The sequence below is a fragment of the Schistocerca serialis genome, chromosome 4 (genome assembly GCF_023864345.2).
Source record: "Schistocerca serialis cubense isolate TAMUIC-IGC-003099 chromosome 4, iqSchSeri2.2, whole genome shotgun sequence".
Lineage (NCBI taxonomy): Eukaryota > Metazoa > Arthropoda > Insecta > Orthoptera > Acrididae > Schistocerca > Schistocerca serialis.
In genome coordinates, this window is record NC_064641.1 from 974,789,455 (window position 1) to 974,813,147 (window position 23,693).

The window sequence follows — 23,693 nt, forward strand, 5'->3', positions numbered from 1 at the left end:
CTATGTTTCATCGTCAATAAGAAAGTCCAAGGGATACAGTAAACCTAAAGTGAAGCATCGGAATCTATAACTTGTGTCACAGGAATGGTTCAAAACTTAGCCAGTAAGAAGAGTCAGTCTTCTTGTACTTAAGTCAGCATTGTGCCTTTTCTATTTAACTCCGATGCAATATCTGTGTTTTATCGTCAATAAGTAGGTCAGATGGGTACAGTAAACCTGAAGTGAAGCATCGGAATCTATAACTAGTGTCACAGGGATGGTTCAATACATAGACAGTAGGGAGGCAGTCTTCTTGTACTTAAGTCGGCATTGTGCCTTTTCCATTTAATTCCGATGCTGAAGTGAAGTATCAGAATCCATAACTAGTGTCACAGGAATGGTTCAAAACATAGTCAGTAAGAAGAGTCAATCTTCTTGTACCTAAGTCGGCATTGTGCCTTTATATTTAATTCCGATGCAATATCTGTGTTTCACCGTCAATAATAAGGTCAGAGGAATACAGTAAACCTGAAGTGAAGCATCGGAATCTATAACTAGTGTCACTGGAATAGTTCAAACATAGACAGTAGGTAGAGTGAGTCTTCTTGTACTTAAGTCGGCATTGTGCCTTTTGTATTTAATTCCGATGCAATTTCTGTGTTCCATCGACAATAAGAAGGTCTTAGGGATACAGTAAACCTGAAGTGAAGCATCGGAATCAATAAGTGGTGTCACAGGAATGGTTCAAAACATAGTCAGTAAGAAGAGTCAGTCTTCTTTTACTTAAGTCGGCATTGTGCATTTCGTATTCAATTCCGAAGCAATTTCGGTGTTTCCTCGTCAATAAGAAGGTCCAAGGGATACAGTAAACCTCAAGTGAAACATCGGAATCTATAACTAGTGTCACAGGAATGGTTCAAAACATAGTCAGTAAGAAGAGTCCGTCTTCTTGTACTTAAGTCGTTATTGTGCCTTTTCTATTTAATTCCGATGCAATTTCTGTGTTTCATCGTCAACAAGAAGGTCAGAGGGTTACAGTAAACTTGAAGTGAATCATCGGAATCTATAACTAGTGTCACAGGAATGGTTCAAAACATAGTCAGTAAGAAGAGTCCGTCTTCTTGTACTTAAGTCGTTATTGTGCCTTTTGTATTTAATTCCGATGCAATTTCTGTGTTTCATCGTCAATAAGAAGGTCCAAGGGATACAGTAAACCTAAAGTGAAGAATCGGAATCTATAACTAGTGTCACAGGAATGGTTCAAAACATAGTCAGTAAGAAGAGTCAGTCTTCTTGTACTTAAGAAGGCATTGTGCCTTTTGTATTTAATTCCGATGCAATTTCTGTGTTTCATCGTCAATAAGAAGGTCCAAGGGATACAGTAAACCTGAAGTGAAGCATCGGAATCTATGACTAGTGTCACAGGAATGGTTCAAAACATAGACAGTAAGAATAGCCAGTCTTCTTGTACTTAAGTCGGCATTCTGCCTTTTCTATTTAAATCCGTTGTAATTTCTGTGTTTCATCATCAATAAGAAGGTCAGAGGGATACAGTAAACCTGAATTGATGCATCGGAATCTATAACTAGTGTCACAGCAATGGTTAAAAACATAGACAGTAAGAAGAGTCAGTCTTCTTGCACTTAAGTCGGCATTGTGCCTATTGTATTTAATTCCATTGCAATTTCTGTGTTTCATCGTCAATAAGAAGAACCAAGTGATACAGTTAACCTAAAGTGAAGCATCGGAAACCATAACTAGTGTCACAGGAATAGTCCAAAACATAGTCAGTAAGAAGAGTCAGTCTTCTTGTACTTCAGTCGGCATTGTGCTTTTTCTATTTAATTCCGATGCAATTTCTGTGTTTTATAGTCAATAAGAAGGTCAGAGAGATACAGTAAACCTGAAGTGAAGAGTCGGAATCTCTAACTAGTGTCACAGGGATGGTTCAAAACATAGACAGTAGGAAGCGGCAGCCTTCTTGTACTTAAGTCGGCATTGTGCCTTTTCTATTTAATTCCGATGCTGAATGAAGTATCAGAATCTATATTTAATATCACAGGAATGGTTCAAAACATAGACAGTAAGAAGAGTCAGCCTTCTTATACTTAAGTCGGCATTGTGAATTTTCGTTTTAATTCCGATGCAATTTCTGTGTTTCATCATCAATAAGAAGGTCAGAGGGATACAGTAAACCTGAAGTGAAGCATCGGAGTCTATAAGTAGTGTCACAGGAATGGTTCAAAGCATAGTCAGTAAGAAGAGTCCGTCTTCTTGTACTTAAGTCGTTATTGTGCCTTTTCTATTTAATTCCGATGCAATTTCTGTGTTTCATCGTCAATAACAAGGTCAGAGGGTTACAGTAAACTTGAAGTGAATCATCGGAATCTATAACTAGTGTCACAGGAGTGGTTCAAAACATAGACAGTAGGAAGAGTCAGTCTTCTTGTACTTAAGTCGGCATTGTGCCTTTTCTATTTATTTACGATGCCATTTCTGTGTTTCATTATCAATAAGAAGGTGCAACGGATACAGTAAACCTGAAGTGAGGCATCGGAATCCATAACTAGTGTCACAGGAATGGTTAAAAACATAGGCAGTAAGAAGAGTCAGTCTTCTTGTATTTAAGTCATCATTGTGCCTTTTGTATTTAATTCCGATGCAATTTCTGTGTTTCATCGTCAATAAGAAAGTCCAAGGGATACAGTAAACCTGAAGTGAAGCATCGGAATCTATAACTAGTGTCACAGGGATGGTTCAATACATAGACAGTAGGGAGGCAGTCTTCTTGTACTTAAGTCGGCATTGTGCCTTTTCCATTTAATTCCGATGCTGAAGTGAAGTATCAGAATCCATAACTAGTGTCACAGGAATGGTTCAAAACATAGTCAGTAAGAAGAGTCAATCTTCTTGTACCTAAGTCGGCATTGTGCCTTTATATTTAATTCCGATGCAATATCTGTGTTTTATCGTCAATAAGTAGGTCAGAGTGGTACAGTAAACCTGAAGTGAAGTATCGGAATCTATAACTAGTGTCACAGGTATGGTTCAATACATAGACAGTAGGGAGGCAGTCTTCTTGCACTTAAGTCGGCATTGTGCCTTTTCCAATTAATTCCGATGCTGAAGTGAAGTATCAGAATCCATAACTAGTGTCACAGGAATGGTTCAAAACATAGTCAGTAAGAAGAGTCAGTCTTCTTGTACCTAAGTCGGCATTGTGCCTTTATATTTAATTCCGATGCAATATCTGTGTTTCACCGTCAATAACAAGGTCTGAGGAATACAGTAAACCTGAAGTGAAGCATCGGAATCAATAAGTGGTGTCACAGGAATGGTTCAAAACATAGTCAGTAAGAAGAGTCAGTCTTCTTTTACTTAAGTCGGCATTGTGCATTTCGTATTCAATTCCGAAGCAATTTCGGTGTTTCCTCGTCAATAAGAAGGTCCAAGGGATACAGTAAACCTCAAGTGAAACATCGGAATCTATAACTAGTGTCACAGGAATGGTTCAAAACATAGTCAGTAAGAAGAGTCCGTCTTCTTGTACTTAAGTCGTTATTGTGCCTTTTCTATTTAATTCCGATGCAATTTCTGTGTTTCATCGTCAATAAGAAGGTCAGAGGGTTACAGTAAACTTGAAGTGAATCATCGGAATCTATAACTAGTGTCACAGGAATGGTTCAAAACATAGACAGTAGGATGAGTCAGTCTTGTTGTACTTAAGTCGGCATTGTGCCTTTTCTATTTAATACCGATGCAATTTCTGTGTTTCATCTTTAATAGGAAGGTCAGAGTTATACAGTAAACCTGAAGTGAAGCATCGGAATCTATAACTAGTGTCACAGTAATGGGTCAAAACATAGTCAGTAAGAAGAGTCAGTCTTCTTGTACTTAAGTCGGCATTGTGCCTTTTGTATTTAATTCCGATGCAATTTCTGTGTTTCATCGTCAATAAGAAGGTCCAAGGGATACAGTAAACCTAAAGTGAAGCATCGGAATCTATAACTAGTGTCACAGGAATGGTTCAAAACATAGTCAGTAAGAAGAGTCAGTCTTCTTGTACTTAAGAAGGCATTGTGCCTTTTGTATTTAATTCCGATGCAATTTCTGTGTTTCATCGTCAATAAGAAGGTCCAAGGGATACAGTAAACCTGAAGTGAAGCATCGGAATCTATGACTAGTGTCACAGGAATGGTTCAAAACATAGACAGTAAGAATAGCCAGTCTTCTTGTACTTAAGTCGGCATTCTGCCTTTTCTATTTAAATCCGATGTAATTTCTGTGTTGCATCATCAATAAGAAGGTCAGAGGGATACAGTAAACCTGAATTGATGCATCGGAATCTATAACTAGTGTCACAGCAATGGTTAAAAACATAGACAGTAAGAAGAGTCAGTCTTCTTGCACTTAAGTCGGCATTGTGATTATTGTATTTAATTCCATTGCAATTTCTGTGTTTCATCGTCAATAAGAAGAACCAAGTGATACAGTTAACCTAAAGTGAAGCATCGGAAACCATAACTAGTGTCACAGGAATAGTCCAAAACATAGTCAGTAAGAAGAGTCAGTCTTCTTGTACTTAAGTCGGCATTGTGCTTTTTCTATTTAATTCCGATGCAATTTCTGTGTTTTATAGTCAATAAGAAGGTCAGAGAGATACAGTAAACCTGAAGTGAAGAGTCGGAATCTCTAACTAGTGTCACAGGGATGGTTCAAAACATAGACAGTAGGAAGCGGCAGCCTTCTTGTACTTAAGTCGGCATTGTGCCTTTTCTATTTAATTCCGATGCTGAATGAAGTATCAGAATCTATATTTAATATCACAGGAATGGTTCAAAACATAGACAGTAAGAAGAGTCAGCCTTCTTATACTTAAGTCGGCATTGTGAATTTTCGTTTTAATTCCGATGCAATTTCTGTGTTTCATCATCAATAAGAAGGTCAGAGGGATACAGTAAACCTGAAGTGAAGCATCGGAGTCTATAAGTAGTGTCACAGGAATGGTTCAAAGCATAGTCAGTAAGAAGAGTCCGTCTTCTTGTACTTAAGTCGTTATTGTGCCTTTTCTATTTAATTCCGATGCAATTTCTGTGTTTCATCGTCAATAACAAGGTCAGAGGGTTACAGTAAACTTGAAGTGAATCATCGGAATCTATAACTAGTGTCACAGGAGTGGTTCAAAACATAGACAGTAGGAAGAGTCAGTCTTCTTGTACTTAAGTCGGCATTGTGCCTTTTCTATTTATTTACGATGCCATTTCTGTGTTTCATTATCAATAAGAAGGTGCAACGGATACAGTAAACCTGAAGTGAGGCATCGGAATCCATAACTAGTGTCACAGGAATGGTTAAAAACATAGGCAGTAAGAAGAGTCAGTCTTCTTGTATTTAAGTCATCATTGTGCCTTTTGTATTTAATTCCGATGCAATTTCTGTGTTTCATCGTCAATAAGAAAGTCCAAGGGATACAGTAAACCTGAAGTGAAGCATCGGAATCTATAACTAGTGTCACAGGGATGGTTCAATACATAGACAGTAGGGAGGCAGTCTTCTTGTACTTAAGTCGGCATTGTGCCTTTTCCATTTAATTCCGATGCTGAAGTGAAGTATCAGAATCCATAACTAGTGTCACAGGAATGGTTCAAAACATAGTCAGTAAGAAGAGTCAATCTTCTTGTACCTAAGTCGGCATTGTGCCTTTATATTTAATTCCGATGCAATATCTGTGTTTCACCGTCAATAATAAGGTCAGAGGAATACAGTAAACCCGAAGTGAAGCATCGGAATCTATAACTAGTGTCACTGGAATAGTTCAAACATAGACAGTAGGAAGAGTGAGTCTTCTTGTACTTAAGTCGGCATTGTGCCTTTTGTATTTAATTCCGATGCAATTTCTGTGTTCCATCGACAATAAGAAGGTCTTAGGGATACAGTAAACCTGAAGTGAAGCATCGGAATCAATAAGTGGTGTCACATGAATGGTTCAAAACATAGTCAGTAAGAAGAGTCAGTCTTCTTTTACTTAAGTGGGCATTGTGCATTTCGTATTCAATTCCGAAGCAATTTCGGTGTTTCATCGTCAATAAGAAGGTCCAAGGGATACAGTAAACCTCAAGTGAAACATCGGAATCTATAACTAGTGTCACAGGAATGGTTCAAAACATAGTCAGTAAGAAGAGTCCGTCTTCTTGTACTTAAGTCGTTATTGTGCCTCTTCTATTTAATTCCGATACAATTTCTGTGTTTCATCGTCAATAAGAAGGTCAGAGGGTTACAGTAAACTTGAAGTGAATCATCGGAATCTATAACTAGTGTCACAGGAATGGTTCAAAACATAGACAGTAGGATGAGTCAGTCTTCTTGTACTTAAGTCGGCATTGTGCCTTTTCTATTTAATACCGATGCAATTTCTGTGTTTCATCTTTAATAGGAAGGTCAGACTTATACAGTAAACCTGAAGTGAAGCATCGGAATCTATAACTAGTGTCACAGGAATGGTTCAAAACATAGTCAGTAAGAAGAGTCCGTCTTCTTGTACTTAAGTCGTTATTGTGCCTTTTCTATCTAATTCCGATGCAATTTCTGTGTTTCATCGTCAATAACAAGGTCAGAGGGTTACAGTAAACTTGAAGTGAATCATCGGAATCTATAACTAGTGTCACAGGAGTGGTTCAAAACATAGACAGTAGGAAGAGTCAGTCTTCTTGTACTTAAGTCGGCATTGTGCCTTTTCTATTTATTTACGATGCCATTTCTGTGTTTCATTATCAATAAGAAGGTGCAACGGATACAGTAAACCTGAAGTGAGGCATCGGAATCCATAACTAGTGTCACAGGAATGGTTAAAAACATAGGCAGTAAGAAGAGTCAGTCTTCTTGTATTTAAGTCATCATTGTGCCTTTTGTATTTAATTCTGATGCCATTTCTGTGTTTCATCGTCAATAAGAAAGTCCAAGGGATACAGTAAACCTAAAGTGAAGCATCGGAATCTATAACTTGTGTCACAGGAATGGTTCAAAACTTAGCCAGTAAGAAGAGTCAGTCTTCTTGTACTTGAGTCAGCATTGTGCCTTTTCTATTTAATTCCGATGCAATATCTGTGTTTTATCGTCAATAAGTAGGTCAGATGGGTACAGTAAACCTGAAGTGAAGCATCGGAATCTATAACTAGTGTCACAGGGATGGTTCAATACATAGACAGTAGGGAGGCAGTCTTCTTGTACTTAAGTCGGCATTGTGCCTTTTCCATTTAATTCCGATGCTGAAGTGAAGTATCAGAATCCATAACTAGTGTCACAGGAATGGTTCAAAACATAGTCAGTAAGAAGAGTCAATCTTCTTGTACCTAAGTCGGCATTGTGCCTTTATATTTAATTCCGATGCAATATCTGTGTTTCACCGTCAATAATAAGGTCAGAGGAATACAGTAAACCTGAAGTGAAGCATCGGAATCTATAACTAGTGTCACTGGAATAGTTCAAACATAGACAGTAGGATGAGTGAGTCTTCTTGTACTTAAGTCTGCATTGTGCCTTTTGTATTTAATTCCGATGCAATTTCTGTGTTCCATCGACAATAAGAAGGTCTTAGGGATACAGTAAACCTGAAGTGAAGCATCGGAATCAATAAGTGGTGTCACAGGAATGGTTCAAAACATAGTCAGTAAGAAGAGTCAGTCTTCTTTTACTTAAGTCGGCATTGTGCATTTCGTATTCAATTCCGAAGCAATTTCGGTGTTTCCTCGTCAATAAGAAGGTCCAAGGGATACAGTAAACCTCAAGTGAAACATCGGAATCTATAACTAGTGTCACAGGAATGGTTCAAAACATAGTCAGTAAGAAGAGTCCGTCTTCTTGTACTTAAGTCGTTATTGTGCCTTTTCTATTTAATTCCGATGCAATTTCTGTGTTTCATCGTCAACAAGAAGGTCAGAGGGTTACAGTAAACTTGAAGTGAATCATCGGAATCTATAACTAGTGTCACAGGAATGGTTCAAAACATAGTCAGTAAGAAGAGTCCGTCTTCTTGTACTTAAGTCGTTATTGTGCCTTTTGTATTTAATTCCGATGCAATTTCTGTGATTCATCGTCAATAAGAAGGTCCAAGGGATACAGTAAACCTAAAGTGAAGCATCGGAATCTATAACTAGTGTCACAGGAATGGTTCAAAACATAGTCAGTAAGAAGAGTCAGTCTTCTTGTACTTAAGAAGGCATTGTGCCTTTTGTATTTAATTCCGATGCAATTTCTGTGTTTCATCGTCAATAAGAAGGTCCAAGGGATACAGTAAACCTGAAGTGAAGCATCGGAATCTATGACTAGTGTCACAGGAATGGTTCAAAACATAGACAGTAAGAATAGCCAGTCTTCTTGTACTTAAGTCGGCATTCTGCCTTTTCTATTTAAATCCGATGTAATTTCTGTGTTTCATCATCAATAAGAAGGTCAGAGGGATACAGTAAACCTGAATTGATGCATCGGAATCTATAACTAGTGTCACAGCAATGGTTAAAAACATAGACAGTAAGAAGAGTCAGTCTTCTTGCACTTAAGTCGGCATTGTGCCTATTGTATTTAATTCCATTGCAATTTCTGTGTTTCATCGTCAATAAGAAGAACCAAGTGATACAGTTAACCTAAAGTGAAGCATCGGAAACCATAACTAGTGTCACAGGAATAGTCCAAAACATAGTCAGTAAGAAGAGTCAGTCTTCTTGTACTTAAGTCGGCATTGTGCTTTTTCTATTTAATTCCGATGCAATTTCTGTGTTTTATAGTCAATAAGAAGGTCAGAGAGATACAGTAAACCTGAAGTGAAGAGTCGGAATCTCTAACTAGTGTCACAGGGATGGTTCAAAACATAGACAGTAGGAAGCGGCAGCCTTCTTGTACTTAAGTCGGCATTGTGCCTTTTCTATTTAATTCCGATGCTGAATGAAGTATCAGAATCTATATTTAATATCACAGGAATGGTTCAAAACATAGACAGTAAGAAGAGTCAGCCTTCTTATACTTAAGTCGGCATTGTGAATTTTCGTTTTAATTCCGATGCAATTTCTGTGTTTCATCATCAATAAGAAGGTCAGAGGGATACAGTAAACCTGAAGTGAAGCATCGGAGTCTATAAGTAGTGTCACAGGAATGGTTCAAAGCATAGTCAGTAAGAAGAGTCCGTCTTCTTGTACTTAAGTCGTTATTGTGCCTTTTCTATTTAATTCCGATGCAATTTCTGTGTTTCATCGTCAATAACAAGGTCAGAGGGTTACAGTAAACTTGAAGTGAATCATCGGAATCTATAACTAGTGTCACAGGAGTGGTTCAAAACATAGACAGTAGGAAGAGTCAGTCTTCTTGTACTTAAGTCGGCATTGTGCCTTTTCTATTTATTTACGATGCCATTTCTGTGTTTCATTATCAATAAGAAGGTGCAACGGATACAGTAAACCTGAAGTGAGGCATCGGAATCCATAACTAGTGTCACAGGAATGGTTAAAAACATAGGCAGTAAGAAGAGTCAGTCTTCTTGTATTTAAGTCATCATTGTGCCTTTTGTATTTAATTCCGATGCAATTTCTGTGTTTCATCGTCAATAAGAAAGTCCAAGGGATACAGTAAACCTGAAGTGAAGCATCGGAATCTATAACTAGTGTCACAGGGATGGTTCAATACATAGACAGTAGGGAGGCAGTCTTCTTGTACTTAAGTCGGCATTGTGCCTTTTCCATTTAATTCCGATGCTGAAGTGAAGTATCAGAATCCATAACTAGTGTCACAGGAATGGTTCAAAACATAGTCAGTAAGAAGAGTCAATCTTCTTGTACCTAAGTCGGGATTGTGCCTTTATATTTAATTCCGATGCAATATCTGTGTTTCACCGTCAATAATAAGGTCAGAGGAATACAGTAAACCCGAAGTGAAGCATCGGAATCTATAACTAGTGTCACTGGAATAGTTCAAACATAGACAGTAGGAAGAGTGAGTCTTCTTGTACTTAAGTCGGCATTGTGCCTTTTGTATTTAATTCCGATGCAATTTCTGTGTTCCATCGACAATAAGAAGGTCTTAGGGATACAGTAAACCTGAAGTGAAGCATCGGAATCAATAAGTGGTGTCACATGAATGGTTCAAAACATAGTCAGTAAGAAGAGTCAGTCTTCTTTTACTTAAGTGGGCATTGTGCATTTCGTATTCAATTCCGAAGCAATTTCGGTGTTTCATCGTCAATAAGAAGGTCCAAGGGATACAGTAAACCTCAAGTGAAACATCGGAATCTATAACTAGTGTCACAGGAATGGTTCAAAACATAGTCAGTAAGAAGAGTCCGTCTTCTTGTACTTAAGTCGTTATTGTGCCTCTTCTATTTAATTCCGATACAATTTCTGTGTTTCATCGTCAATAAGAAGGTCAGAGGGTTACAGTAAACTTGAAGTGAATCATCGGAATCTATAACTAGTGTCACAGGAATGGTTCAAAACATAGACAGTAGGATGAGTCAGTCTTCTTGTACTTAAGTCGGCATTGTGCCTTTTCTATTTAATACCGATGCAATTTCTGTGTTTCATCTTTAATAGGAAGGTCAGACTTATACAGTAAACCTGAAGTGAAGCATCGGAATCTATAACTAGTGTCACAGTAATGGGTCAAAATATAGTCAGTAAGAAGAGTCAGTCTTCTTGTACCTTAGTCGGCATTGTGCCTTTTGTATTTAGATCCGATGCAATTTCTGTGTTTCATCTTTAATAGGAAGGTCAGACTTATACAGTAAACCTGAAGTGAAACATCGGAATCTATAACTAGTGTCACAGGAATGGTTCAAAACATAGTCAGTAAGAAGAGTCCGTCTTCTTGTACTTAAGTCGTTATTGTGCCTTTTCTATCTAATTCCGATGCAATTTCTGTGTTTCATCGTCAATAACAAGGTCAGAGGGTTACAGTAAACTTGAAGTGAATCATCGGAATCTATAACTAGTGTCACAGGAGTGGTTCAAAACATAGACAGTAGGAAGAGTCAGTCTTCTTGTACTTAAGTCGGCATTGTGCCTTTTCTATTTATTTACGATGCCATTTCTGTGTTTCATTATCAATAAGAAGGTGCAACGGATACAGTAAACCTGAAGTGAGGCATCGGAATCCATAACTAGTGTCACAGGAATGGTTAAAAACATAGGCAGTAAGAAGAGTCAGTCTTCTTGTATTTAAGTCATCATTGTGCCTTTTGTATTTAATTCTGATGCCATTTCTATGTTTCATCGTCAATAAGAAAGTCCAAGGGATACAGTAAACCTAAAGTGAAGCATCGGAATCTATAACTTGTGTCACAGGAATGGTTCAAAACTTAGCCAGTAAGAAGAGTCAGTCTTCTTGTACTTAAGTCAGCATTGTGCCTTTTCTATTTAATTCCGATGCAATATCTGTGTTTTATCGTCAATAAGTAGGTCAGATGGGTACAGTAAACCTGAAGTGAAGCATCGGAATCTATAACTAGTGTCACAGGGATGGTTCAATACATAGACAGTAGGGAGGCAGTCTTCTTGTACTTAAGTCGGCATTGTGCCTTTTCCATTTAATTCCGATGCTGAAGTGAAGTATCAGAATCCATAACTAGTGTCACAGGAATGGTTCAAAACATAGTCAGTAAGAAGAGTCAATCTTCTTGTACCTAAGTCGGCATTGTGCCTTTATATTTAATTCCGATGCAATATCTGTGTTTCACCGTCAATAATAAGGTCAGAGGAATACAGTAAACCTGAAGTGAAGCATCGGAATCTATAACTAGTGTCACTGGAATAGTTCAAACATAGACAGTAGGATGAGTGAGTCTTCTTGTACTTAAGTCGGCATTGTGCCTTTTGTATTTAATTCCGATGCAATTTCTGTGTTCCATCGACAATAAGAAGGTCTTAGGGATACAGTAAACCTGAAGTGAAGCATCGGAATCAATAAGTGGTGTCACAGGAATGGTTCAAAACATAGTCAGTAAGAAGAGTCAGTCTTCTTTTACTTAAGTCGGCATTGTGCATTTCGTATTCAATTCCGAAGCAATTTCGGTGTTTCCTCGTCAATAAGAAGGTCCAAGGGATACAGTAAACCTCAAGTGAAACATCGGAATCTATAACTAGTGTCACAGGAATGGTTCAAAACATAGTCAGTAAGAAGAGTCCGTCTTCTTGTACTTAAGTCGTTATTGTGCCTTTTATATTTAATTCCGATGCAATTTCTGTGTTTCATCGTCAACAAGAAGGTCAGAGGGTTACAGTAAACTTGAAGTGAATCATCGGAATCTATAACTAGTGTCACAGGAATGGTTCAAAACATAGTCAGTAAGAAGAGTCCGTCTTCTTGTACTTAAGTCGTTATTGTGCCTTTTGTATTTAATTCCGATGCAATTTCTGTGTTTCATCGTCAATAAGAAGGTCCAAGGGATACAGTAAACCTAAAGTGAAGCATCGGAATCTATTACTAGTGTCACAGGAATGGTTCAAAACATAGTCAGTAAGAAGAGTCAGTCTTCTTGTACTTAAGAAGGCATTGTGCCTTTTGTATTTAATTCCGATGCAATTTCTGTGTTTCATCGTCAATAAGAAGGTCCAAGGGATACAGTAAACCTGAAGTGAAGCATCGGAATCTATGACTAGTGTCACAGGAATGGTTCAAAACATAGACAGTAAGAATAGCCAGTCTTCTTGTACTTAAGTCGGCATTCTGCCTTTTCTATTTAAATCCGTTGTAATTTCTGTGTTTCATCATCAATAAGAAGGTCAGAGGGATACAGTAAACCTGAATTGATGCATCGGAATCTATAACTAGTGTCACAGCAATGGTTAAAAACATAGACAGTAAGAAGAGTCAGTCTTCTTGCACTTAAGTCGGCATTGTGCCTATTGTATTTAATTCCATTGCAATTTCTGTGTTTCATCGTCAATAAGAAGAACCAAGTGATACAGTTAACCTAAAGTGAAGCATCGGAAACCATAACTAGTGTCACAGGAATAGTCCAAAACATAGTCAGTAAGAAGAGTCAGTCTTCTTGTACTTAAGTCGGCATTGTGCTTTTTCTATTTAATTCCGATGCAATTTCTGTGTTTTATAGTCAATAAGAAGGTCAGAGAGATACAGTAAACCTGAAGTGAAGAGTCGGAATCTCTAACTAGTGTCACAGGGATGGTTCAAAACATAGACAGTAGGAAGCGGCAGCCTTCTTGTACTTAAGTCGGCATTGTGCCTTTTCTATTTAATTCCGATGCTGAATGAAGTATCAGAATCTATATTTAATATCACAGGAATGGTTCAAAACATAGACAGTAAGAAGAGTCAGCCTTCTTATACTTAAGTCGGCATTGTGAATTTTCGTTTTAATTCCGATGCAATTTCTGTGTTTCATCATCAATAAGAAGGTCAGAGGGATACAGTAAACCTGAAGTGAAGCATCGGAGTCTATAAGTAGTGTCACAGGAATGGTTCAAAGCATAGTCAGTAAGAAGAGTCCGTCTTCTTGTACTTAAGTCGTTATTGTGCCTTTTCTATTTAATTCCGATGCAATTTCTGTGTTTCATCGTCAATAACAAGGTCAGAGGGTTACAGTAAACTTGAAGTGAATCATCGGAATCTATAACTAGTGTCACAGGAGTGGTTCAAAACATAGACAGTAGGAAGAGTCAGTCTTCTTGTACTTAAGTCGGCATTGTGCCTTTTCTATTTATTTACGATGCCATTTCTGTGTTTCATTATCAATAAGAAGGTGCAACGGATACAGTAAACCTGAAGTGAGGCATCGGAATCCATAACTAGTGTCACAGGAATGGTTAAAAACATAGGCAGTAAGAAGAGTCAGTCTTCTTGTATTTAAGTCATCATTGTGCCTTTTGTATTTAATTCCGATGCAATTTCTGTGTTTCATCGTCAATAAGAAAGTCCAAGGGATACAGTAAACCTGAAGTGAAGCATCGGAATCTATAACTAGTGTCACAGGGATGGTTCAATACATAGACAGTAGGGAGGCAGTCTTCTTGTACTTAAGTCGGCATTGTGCCTTTTCCATTTAATTCCGATGCTGAAGTGAAGTATCAGAATCCATAACTAGTGTCACAGGAATGGTTCAAAACATAGTCAGTAAGAAGAGTCAATCTTCTTGTACCTAAGTCGGCATTGTGCCTTTATATTTAATTCCGATGCAATATCTGTGTTTTATCGTCAATAAGTAGGTCAGAGTGGTACAGTAAACCTGAAGTGAAGTATCGGAATCTATAACTAGTGTCACAGGTATGGTTCAATACATAGACAGTAGGGAGGCAGTCTTCTTGCACTTAAGTCGGCATTGTGCCTTTTCCAATTAATTCCGATGCTGAAGTGAAGTATCAGAATCCATAACTAGTGTCACAGGAATGGTTCAAAACATAGTCAGTAAGAAGAGTCAGTCTTCTTGTACCTAAGTCGGCATTGTGCCTTTATATTTAATTCCGATGCAATATCTGTGTTTCACCGTCAATAACAAGGTCTGAGGAATACAGTAAACCTGAAGTGAAGCATCGGAATCAATAAGTGGTGTCACAGGAATGGTTCAAAACATAGTCAGTAAGAAGAGTCAGTCTTCTTTTACTTAAGTCGGCATTGTGCATTTCGTATTCAATTCCGAAGCAATTTCGGTGTTTCCTCGTCAATAAGAAGGTCCAAGGGATACAGTAAACCTCAAGTGAAACATCGGAATCTATAACTAGTGTCACAGGAATGGTTCAAAACATAGTCAGTAAGAAGAGTCCGTCTTCTTGTACTTAAGTCGTTATTGTGCCTTTTCTATTTAATTCCGATGCAATTTCTGTGTTTCATCGTCAATAAGAAGGTCAGAGGGTTACAGTAAACTTGAAGTGAATCATCGGAATCTATAACTAGTGTCACAGGAATGGTTCAAAACATAGACAGTAGGATGAGTCAGTCTTGTTGTACTTAAGTCGGCATTGTGCCTTTTCTATTTAATACCGATGCAATTTCTGTGTTTCATCTTTAATAGGAAGGTCAGAGTTATACAGTAAACCTGAAGTGAAGCATCGGAATCTATAACTAGTGTCACAGTAATGGGTCAAAACATAGTCAGTAAGAAGAGTCAGTCTTCTTGTACTTAAGTCGGCATTGTGCCTTTTGTATTTAATTCCGATGCAATTTCTGTGTTTCATCGTCAATAAGAAGGTCCAAGGGATACAGTAAACCTAAAGTGAAGCATCGGAATCTATAACTAGTGTCACAGGAATGGTTCAAAACATAGTCAGTAAGAAGAGTCAGTCTTCTTGTACTTAAGAAGGCATTGTGCCTTTTGTATTTAATTCCGATGCAATTTCTGTGTTTCATCGTCAATAAGAAGGTCCAAGGGATACAGTAAACCTGAAGTGAAGCATCGGAATCTATGACTAGTGTCACAGGAATGGTTCAAAACATAGACAGTAAGAATAGCCAGTCTTCTTGTACTTAAGTCGGCATTCTGCCTTTTCTATTTAAATCCGATGTAATTTCTGTGTTTCATCATCAATAAGAAGGTCAGAGGGATACAGTAAACCTGAATTGATGCATCGGAATCTATAACTAGTGTCACAGCAATGGTTAAAAACATAGACAGTAAGAAGAGTCAGTCTTCTTGCACTTAAGTCGGCATTGTGCCTATTGTATTTAATTCCATTGCAATTTCTGTGTTTCATCGTCAATAAGAAGAACCAAGTGATACAGTTAACCTAAAGTGAAGCATCGGAAACCATAACTAGTGTCACAGGAATAGTCCAAAACATAGTCAGTAAGAAGAGTCAGTCTTCTTGTACTTAAGTCGGCATTGTGCTTTTTCTATTTAATTCCGATGCAATTTCTGTGTTTTATAGTCAATAAGAAGGTCAGAGAGATACAGTAAACCTGAAGTGAAGAGTCGGAATCTCTAACTAGTGTCACAGGGATGGTTCAAAACATAGACAGTAGGAAGCGGCAGCCTTCTTGTACTTAAGTCGGCATTGTGCCTTTTCTATTTAATTCCGATGCTGAATGAAGTATCAGAATCTATATTTAATATCACAGGAATGGTTCAAAACATAGACAGTAAGAAGAGTCAGCCTTCTTATACTTAAGTCGGCATTGTGAATTTTCGTTTTAATTCCGATGCAATTTCTGTGTTTCATCATCAATAAGAAGGTCAGAGGGATACAGTAAACCTGAAGTGAAGCATCGGAGTCTATAAGTAGTGTCACAGGAATGGTTCAAAGCATAGTCAGTAAGAAGAGTCCGTCTTCTTGTACTTAAGTCGTTATTGTGCCTTTTCTATTTAATTCCGATGCAATTTCTGTGTTTCATCGTCAATAACAAGGTCAGAGGGTTACAGTAAACTTGAAGTGAATCATCGGAATCTATAACTAGTGTCACAGGAGTGGTTCAAAACATAGACAGTAGGAAGAGTCAGTCTTCTTGTACTTAAGTCGGCATTGTGCCTTTTCTATTTATTTACGATGCCATTTCTGTGTTTCATTATCAATAAGAAGGTGCAACGGATACAGTAAACCTGAAGTGAGGCATCGGAATCCATAACTAGTGTCACAGGAATGGTTAAAAACATAGGCAGTAAGAAGAGTCAGTCTTCTTGTATTTAAGTCATCATTGTGCCTTTTGTATTTAATTCCGATGCAATTTCTGTGTTTCATCGTCAATAAGAAAGTCCAAGGGATACAGTAAACCTGAAGTGAAGCATCGGAATCTATAACTAGTGTCACAGGGATGGTTCAATACATAGACAGTAGGGAGGCAGTCTTCTTGTACTTAAGTCGGCATTGTGCCTTTTCCATTTAATTCCGATGCTGAAGTGAAGTATCAGAATCCATAACTAGTGTCACAGGAATGGTTCAAAACATAGTCAGTAAGAAGAGTCAATCTTCTTGTACCTAAGTCGGCATTGTGCCTTTATATTTAATTCCGATGCAATATCTGTGTTTCACCGTCAATAATAAGGTCAGAGGAATACAGTAAACCCGAAGTGAAGCATCGGAATCTATAACTAGTGTCACTGGAATAGTTCAAACATAGACAGTAGGAAGAGTGAGTCTTCTTGTACTTAAGTCGGCATTGTGCCTTTTGTATTTAATTCCGATGCAATTTCTGTGTTCCATCGACAATAAGAAGGTCTTAGGGATACAGTAAACCTGAAGTGAAGCATCGGAATCAATAAGTGGTGTCACATGAATGGTTCAAAACATAGTCAGTAAGAAGAGTCAGTCTTCTTTTACTTAAGTGGGCATTGTGCATTTCGTATTCAATTCCGAAGCAATTTCGGTGTTTCATCGTCAATAAGAAGGTCCAAGGGATACAGTAAACCTCAAGTGAAACATCGGAATCTATAACTAGTGTCACAGGAATGGTTCAAAACATAGTCAGTAAGAAGAGTCCGTCTTCTTGTACTTAAGTCGTTATTGTGCCTCTTCTATTTAATTCCGATACAATTTCTGTGTTTCATCGTCAATAAGAAGGTCAGAGGGTTACAGTAAACTTGAAGTGAATCATCGGAATCTATAACTAGTGTCACAGGAATGGTTCAAAACATAGACAGTAGGATGAGTCAGTCTTCTTGTACTTAAGTCGGCATTGTGCCTTTTCTATTTAATACCGATGCAATTTCTGTGTTTCATCTTTAATAGGAAGGTCAGACTTATACAGTAAACCTGAAGTGAAGCATCGGAATCTATAACTAGTGTCACAGGAATGGTTCAAAACATAGTCAGTAAGAAGAGTCCGTCTTCTTGTACTTAAGTCGTTATTGTGCCTTTTCTATCTAATTCCGATGCAATTTCTGTGTTTCATCGTCAATAACAAGGTCAGAGGGTTACAGTAAACTTGAAGTGAATCATCGGAATCTATAACTAGTGTCACAGGAGTGGTTCAAAACATAGACAGTAGGAAGAGTCAGTCTTCTTGTACTTAAGTCGGCATTGTGCCTTTTCTATTTATTTACGATGCCATTTCTGTGTTTCATTATCAATAAGAAGGTGCAACGGATACAGTAAACCTGAAGTGAGGCATCGGAATCCATAACTAGTGTCACAGGAATGGTTAAAAACATAGGCAGTAAGAAGAGTCAGTCTTCTTGTATTTAAGTCATCATTGTGCCTTTTGTATTTAATTCTGATGCCATTTCTGTGTTTCATCGTCAATAAGAAAGTCCAAGGGATACAGTAAACCTAAAGTGAAGCATCGGAATCTATAACTTGTGTCACAGGAATGGTTCAAAACTTAGCCAGTAAGAAGAGTCAGTCTTCTTGTACTTGAGTCAGCATTGTGCTTTTTCTATTTAATTCCGATGCAATATCTGTGTTTTATCGTCAATAAGTAGGTCAGATGGGTACAGTAAACCTGAAGTGAAGCATCGGAATCTATAACTAGTGTCACAGGGATGGTTCAATACATAGACAGTAGGGAGGCAGTCTTCTTGTACTTAAGTCGGCATTGTGCCTTTTCCATTTAATTCCGATGCTGAAGTGAAGTATCAGAATCCATAACTAGTGTCACAGGAATGGTTCAAAACATAGTCAGTAAGAAGAGTCAATCTTCTTGTACCTAAGTCGGCATTGTGCCTTTATATTTAATTCCGATGCAATATCTGTGTTTCACCGTCAATAATAAGGTCAGAGGAATACAGTAAACCTGAAGTGAAGCATCGGAATCTATAACTAGTGTCACTGGAATAGTTCAAACATAGACAGTAGGATGAGTGAGTCTTCTTGTACTTAAGTCTGCATTGTGCCTTTTGTATTTAATTCCGATGCAATTTCTGTGTTCCATCGACAATAAGAAGGTCTTAGGGATACAGTAAACCTGAAGTGAAGCATCGGAATCAATAAGTGGTGTCACAGGAATGGTTCAAAACATAGTCAGTAAGAAGAGTCAGTCTTCTTTTACTTAAGTCGGCATTGTGCATTTCGTATTCAATTCCGAAGCAATTTCGGTGTTTCCTCGTCAATAAGAAGGTCCAAGGGATACAGTAAACCTCAAGTGAAACATCGGAATCTATAACTAGTGTCACAGGAATGGTTCAAAACATAGTCAGTAAGAAGAGTCCGTCTTCTTGTACTTAAGTCGTTATTGTGCCTTTTCTATTTAATTCCGATGCAATTTCTGTGTTTCATCGTCAACAAGAAGGTCAGAGGGTTACAGTAAACTTGAAGTGAATCATCGGAATCTATAACTAGTGTCACAGGAATGGTTCAAAACATAGTCAGTAAGAAGAGTCCGTCTTCTTGTACTTAAGTCGTTATTGTGCCTTTTGTATTTAATTCCGATGCAATTTCTGTGTTTCATCGTCAATAAGAAGGTCCAAGGGATACAGTAAACCTAAAGTGAAGCATCGGAATCTATAACTAGTGTCACAGGAATGGTTCAAAACATAGTCAGTAAGAAGAGTCAGTCTTCTTGTACTTAAGAAGGCATTGTGCCTTTTGTATTTAATTCCGATGCAATTTCTGTGTTTCATCGTCAATAAGAAGGTCCAAGGGATACAGTAAACCTGAAGTGAAGCATCGGAATCTATGACTAGTGTCACAGGAATGGTTCAAAACATAGACAGTAAGAATAGCCAGTCTTCTTGTACTTAAGTCGGCATTCTGCCTTTTCTATTTAAATCCGATGTAATTTCTGTGTTTCATCATCAATAAGAAGGTCAGAGGGATACAGTAAACCTGAATTGATGCATCGGAATCTATAACTAGTGTCACAGCAATGGTTAAAAACATAGACAGTAAGAAGAGTCAGTCTTCTTGCACTTAAGTCGGCATTGTGCCTATTGTATTTAATTCCATTGCAATTTCTGTGTTTCATCGTCAATAAGAAGAACCAAGTGATACAGTTAACCTAAAGTGAAGCATCGGAAACCATAACTAGTGTCACAGGAATAGTCCAAAACATAGTCAGTAAGAAGAGTCAGTCTTCTTGTACTTAAGTCGGCATTGTGCTTTTTCTATTTAATTCCGATGCAATTTCTGTGTTTTATAGTCAATAAGAAGGTCAGAGAGATACAGTAAACCTGAAGTGAAGAGTCGGAATCTCTAACTAGTGTCACAGGGATGGTTCAAAACATAGACAGTAGGAAGCGGCAGCCTTCTTGTACTTAAGTCGGCATTGTGCCTTTTCTATTTAATTCCGATGCTGAATGAAGTATCAGAATCTATATTTAATATCACAGGAATGGTTCAAAACATAGACAGTAAGAAGAGTCAGCCTTCTTATACTTAAGTCGGCATTGTGAATTTTCGTTTTAATTCCGATGCAATTTCTGTGTTTCATCATCAATAAGAAGGTCAGAGGGATACAGTAAACCTGAAGTGAAGCATCGGAGTCTATAAGTAGTGTCACAGGAATGGTTCAAAGCATAGTCAGTAAGAAGAGTCCGTCTTCTTGTACTTAAGTCGTTATTGTGCCTTTTCTATTTAATTCCGATGCAATTTCTGTGTTTCATCGTCAATAACAAGGTCAGAGGGTTACAGTAAACTTGAAGTGAATCATCGGAATCTATAACTAGTGTCACAGGAGTGGTTCAAAACATAGACAGTAGGAAGAGTCAGTCTTCTTGTACTTAAGTCGGCATTGTGCCTTTTCTATTTATTTACGATGCCATTTCTGTGTTTCATTATCAATAAGAAGGTGCAACGGATACAGTAAACCTGAAGTGAGGCATCGGAATCCATAACTAGTGTCACAGGAATGGTTAAAAACATAGGCAGTAAGAAGAGTCAGTCTTCTTGTATTTAAGTCATCATTGTGCCTTTTGTATTTAATTCCGATGCAATTTCTGTGTTTCATCGTCAATAAGAAAGTCCAAGGGATACAGTAAACCTGAAGTGAAGCATCGGAATCTATAACTAGTGTCACAGGGATGGTTCAATACATAGACAGTAGGGAGGCAGTCTTCTTGTACTTAAGTCGGCATTGTGCCTTTTCCATTTAATTCCGATGCTGAAGTGAAGTATCAGAATCCATAACTAGTGTCACAGGAATGGTTCAAAACATAGTCAGTAAGAAGAGTCAATCTTCTTGTACCTAAGTCGGGATTGTGCCTTTATATTTAATTCCGATGCAATATCTGTGTTTCACCGTCAATAATAAGGTCAGAGGAATACAGTAAACCCGAAGTGAAGCATCGGAATCTATAACTAGTGTCACTGGAATAGTTCAAACATAGACAGTAGGAAGAGTGAGTCTTCTTGTACTTAAGTCGGCATTGTGCCTTTTGTATTTAATTCCGATGCAATTTCTGTGTTCCATCGACAATAAGAAGGTCTTAGGGATACAGTAAACCTGAAGTGAAGCATCGGAATCAATAAGTGGTGTCACATGAATGGTTCAAAACATAGTCAGTAAGAAGAGTCAGTCTTCTTTTACTTAAGTGGGCATTGTGCATTTCGTATTCAATTCCGAAGCAATTTCGGTGTTTCATCGTCAATAAGAAGGTCCAAGGGATACAGTAAACCTCAAGTGAAACATCGGAATCTATAACTAGTGTCACAGGAATGGTTCAAAACATAGTCAGTAAGAAGAGTCCGTCTTCTTGTACTTAAGTCGTTATTGTGCATCTTCTATTTAATTCCGATACAATTTCTGTGTTTCATCGTCAATAAGAAGGTCAGAGGGTTACAGTAAACTTGAAGTGAATCATCGGAATCTATAACTAGTGTCACAGGAATGGTTCAAAACATAGACAGTAGGATGAGTCAGTCTTCTTGTACTTAAGTCGGCATTGTGCCTTTTCTATTTAATACCGATGCAATTTCTGTGTTTCATCTTTAATAGGAAGGTCAGACTTATACAGTAAACCTGAAGTGAAGCATCGGAATCTATAACTAGTGTCACAGTAATGGGTCAAAATATAGTCAGTAAGAAGAGTCAGTCTTCTTGTACCTTAGTCGGCATTGTGCCTTTTGTATTTAGATCCGATGCAATTTCTGTGTTTCATCGTCAATAAGAAGGTCAGAGGGATACAGTGAACCTGAAGTGATGCATCGGAATCTATAACTAGTGTCACAGGAATGGTTCAAAACATAGTCAGTAAGAAGAGTCAGTCTTCTTGTTCTTAAGTCGGCATTGTGCCTTTTCTATTTAATTCCGATGCAATATCTGTGTTTTATCGTCAATAAGTAGGTCAGAGTGGTACAGTAAACCTGAAGTGAAGCATCGGAATCTATAACTAGTGTCACAGGAGTGGTTCAAAACATAGACAGTAGGAAGAGTCAGTCTTCTTGTACTTAAGTCGGCATTGTGCCTTTTCTATTTATTTACGATGCCATTTCTGTGTTTCATTATCAATAAGAAGGTGCAACGGATACAGTAAACATGAAGTGAGGCATCGAAATCCATAACTAGTGTCACAGGAATGGTTAAAAACATAGGCAGTAGGAAGAGTCAGTCTTCTTGTATTTAAGTCATCATTGTGCCTTTTGTATTTAATTCCGATGCAATTTCTGTGTTTCATCGTCAATAAGAACGTCCAAGGGATACAGAAAACCTAAAGTGAAGCATCGGAATCTAAAACTTGTGTCACAGGAATGGTTCAAAACTTAGTCAGTAAGAAGAGTCAGTCTTCTTGTATTTAAGTCATCATTGTGCCTTTTCTATTTAATTCCGATGCAATATCTGTGTTTTATCGTCAATAAGTAGGTCAGAGTGGTACAGTAAACCTGAAGTGAAGTATCGGAATCTATAACTAGTGTCACAGGCATGGTTCAATACATAGACAGTAGGGAGGCAGTCTTCTTGCACTTAAGTCGGCATTGTGCCTTTTCCAATTAATTCCGATGCTGAAGTGAAGTATCAGAATCCATAACTAGTGTCACAGGAATGGTTCAAAACATAGTCAGTAAGAAGAGTCAGTCTTCTTGTACCTAAGTCGGCATTGTGCCTTTATATTTAATTCCGATGCAATATCTGTGTTTCACCGTCAATAACAAGGTCTGAGGAATACAGTAAACCTGAAGTGAAGCATCGGAATCTATAACTAGTGTCACTGGAATAGTTCAAACATAGACAGTAGGAAGAGTGAGTCTTGTTGTACTTAAGTCGGCATTGTGCCTTTTGTATTTAATTCCGATGCAATTTCTGTGTTCCATCGACAATAAGAAGGTCTTAGGGATACAGTAAACCTGAAGTGAAGCATCGGAATCAATAAGTGGTGTCACAGGAATGGTTCAAAACATAGTCAGTAAGAAGAGTCAGTCTTCTTTTACTTAAGTCGGCATTGTGCATTTCGTATTCAATTCCGAAGCAATTTCGGTGTTTCATCGTCAATAAGAAGGTCCAAGGGATACAGTAAACCTCAAGTGAAACATCGGAATCAATAACTAGTGTCACAGGAATGGTTCAAAACATAGTCAGTAAGAAGAGTCCGTCTTCTTGTACTTAAGTCGTTATTGTGCCTCTTCTATTTAATTCCGATACAATTTCTGTGTTTCATCGTCAATAAGAAGGTCAGAGGGTTACAGTAAACTTGAAGTGAATCATCGGAATCTATAACTAGTGTCACAGGAATGGTTCAAAACATAGACAGTAGGATGAGTCAGTCTTCTTGTACTTAAGTCGGCATTGTGCCTTTTCTATTTAATACCGATGCAATTTCTGTGTTTCATCTTTAATAGGAAGGTCAGACTTATACAGTAAACCTGAAGTGAAGCATCGGAATCTATAACTAGTGTCACAGTAATGGGTCAAAATATAGT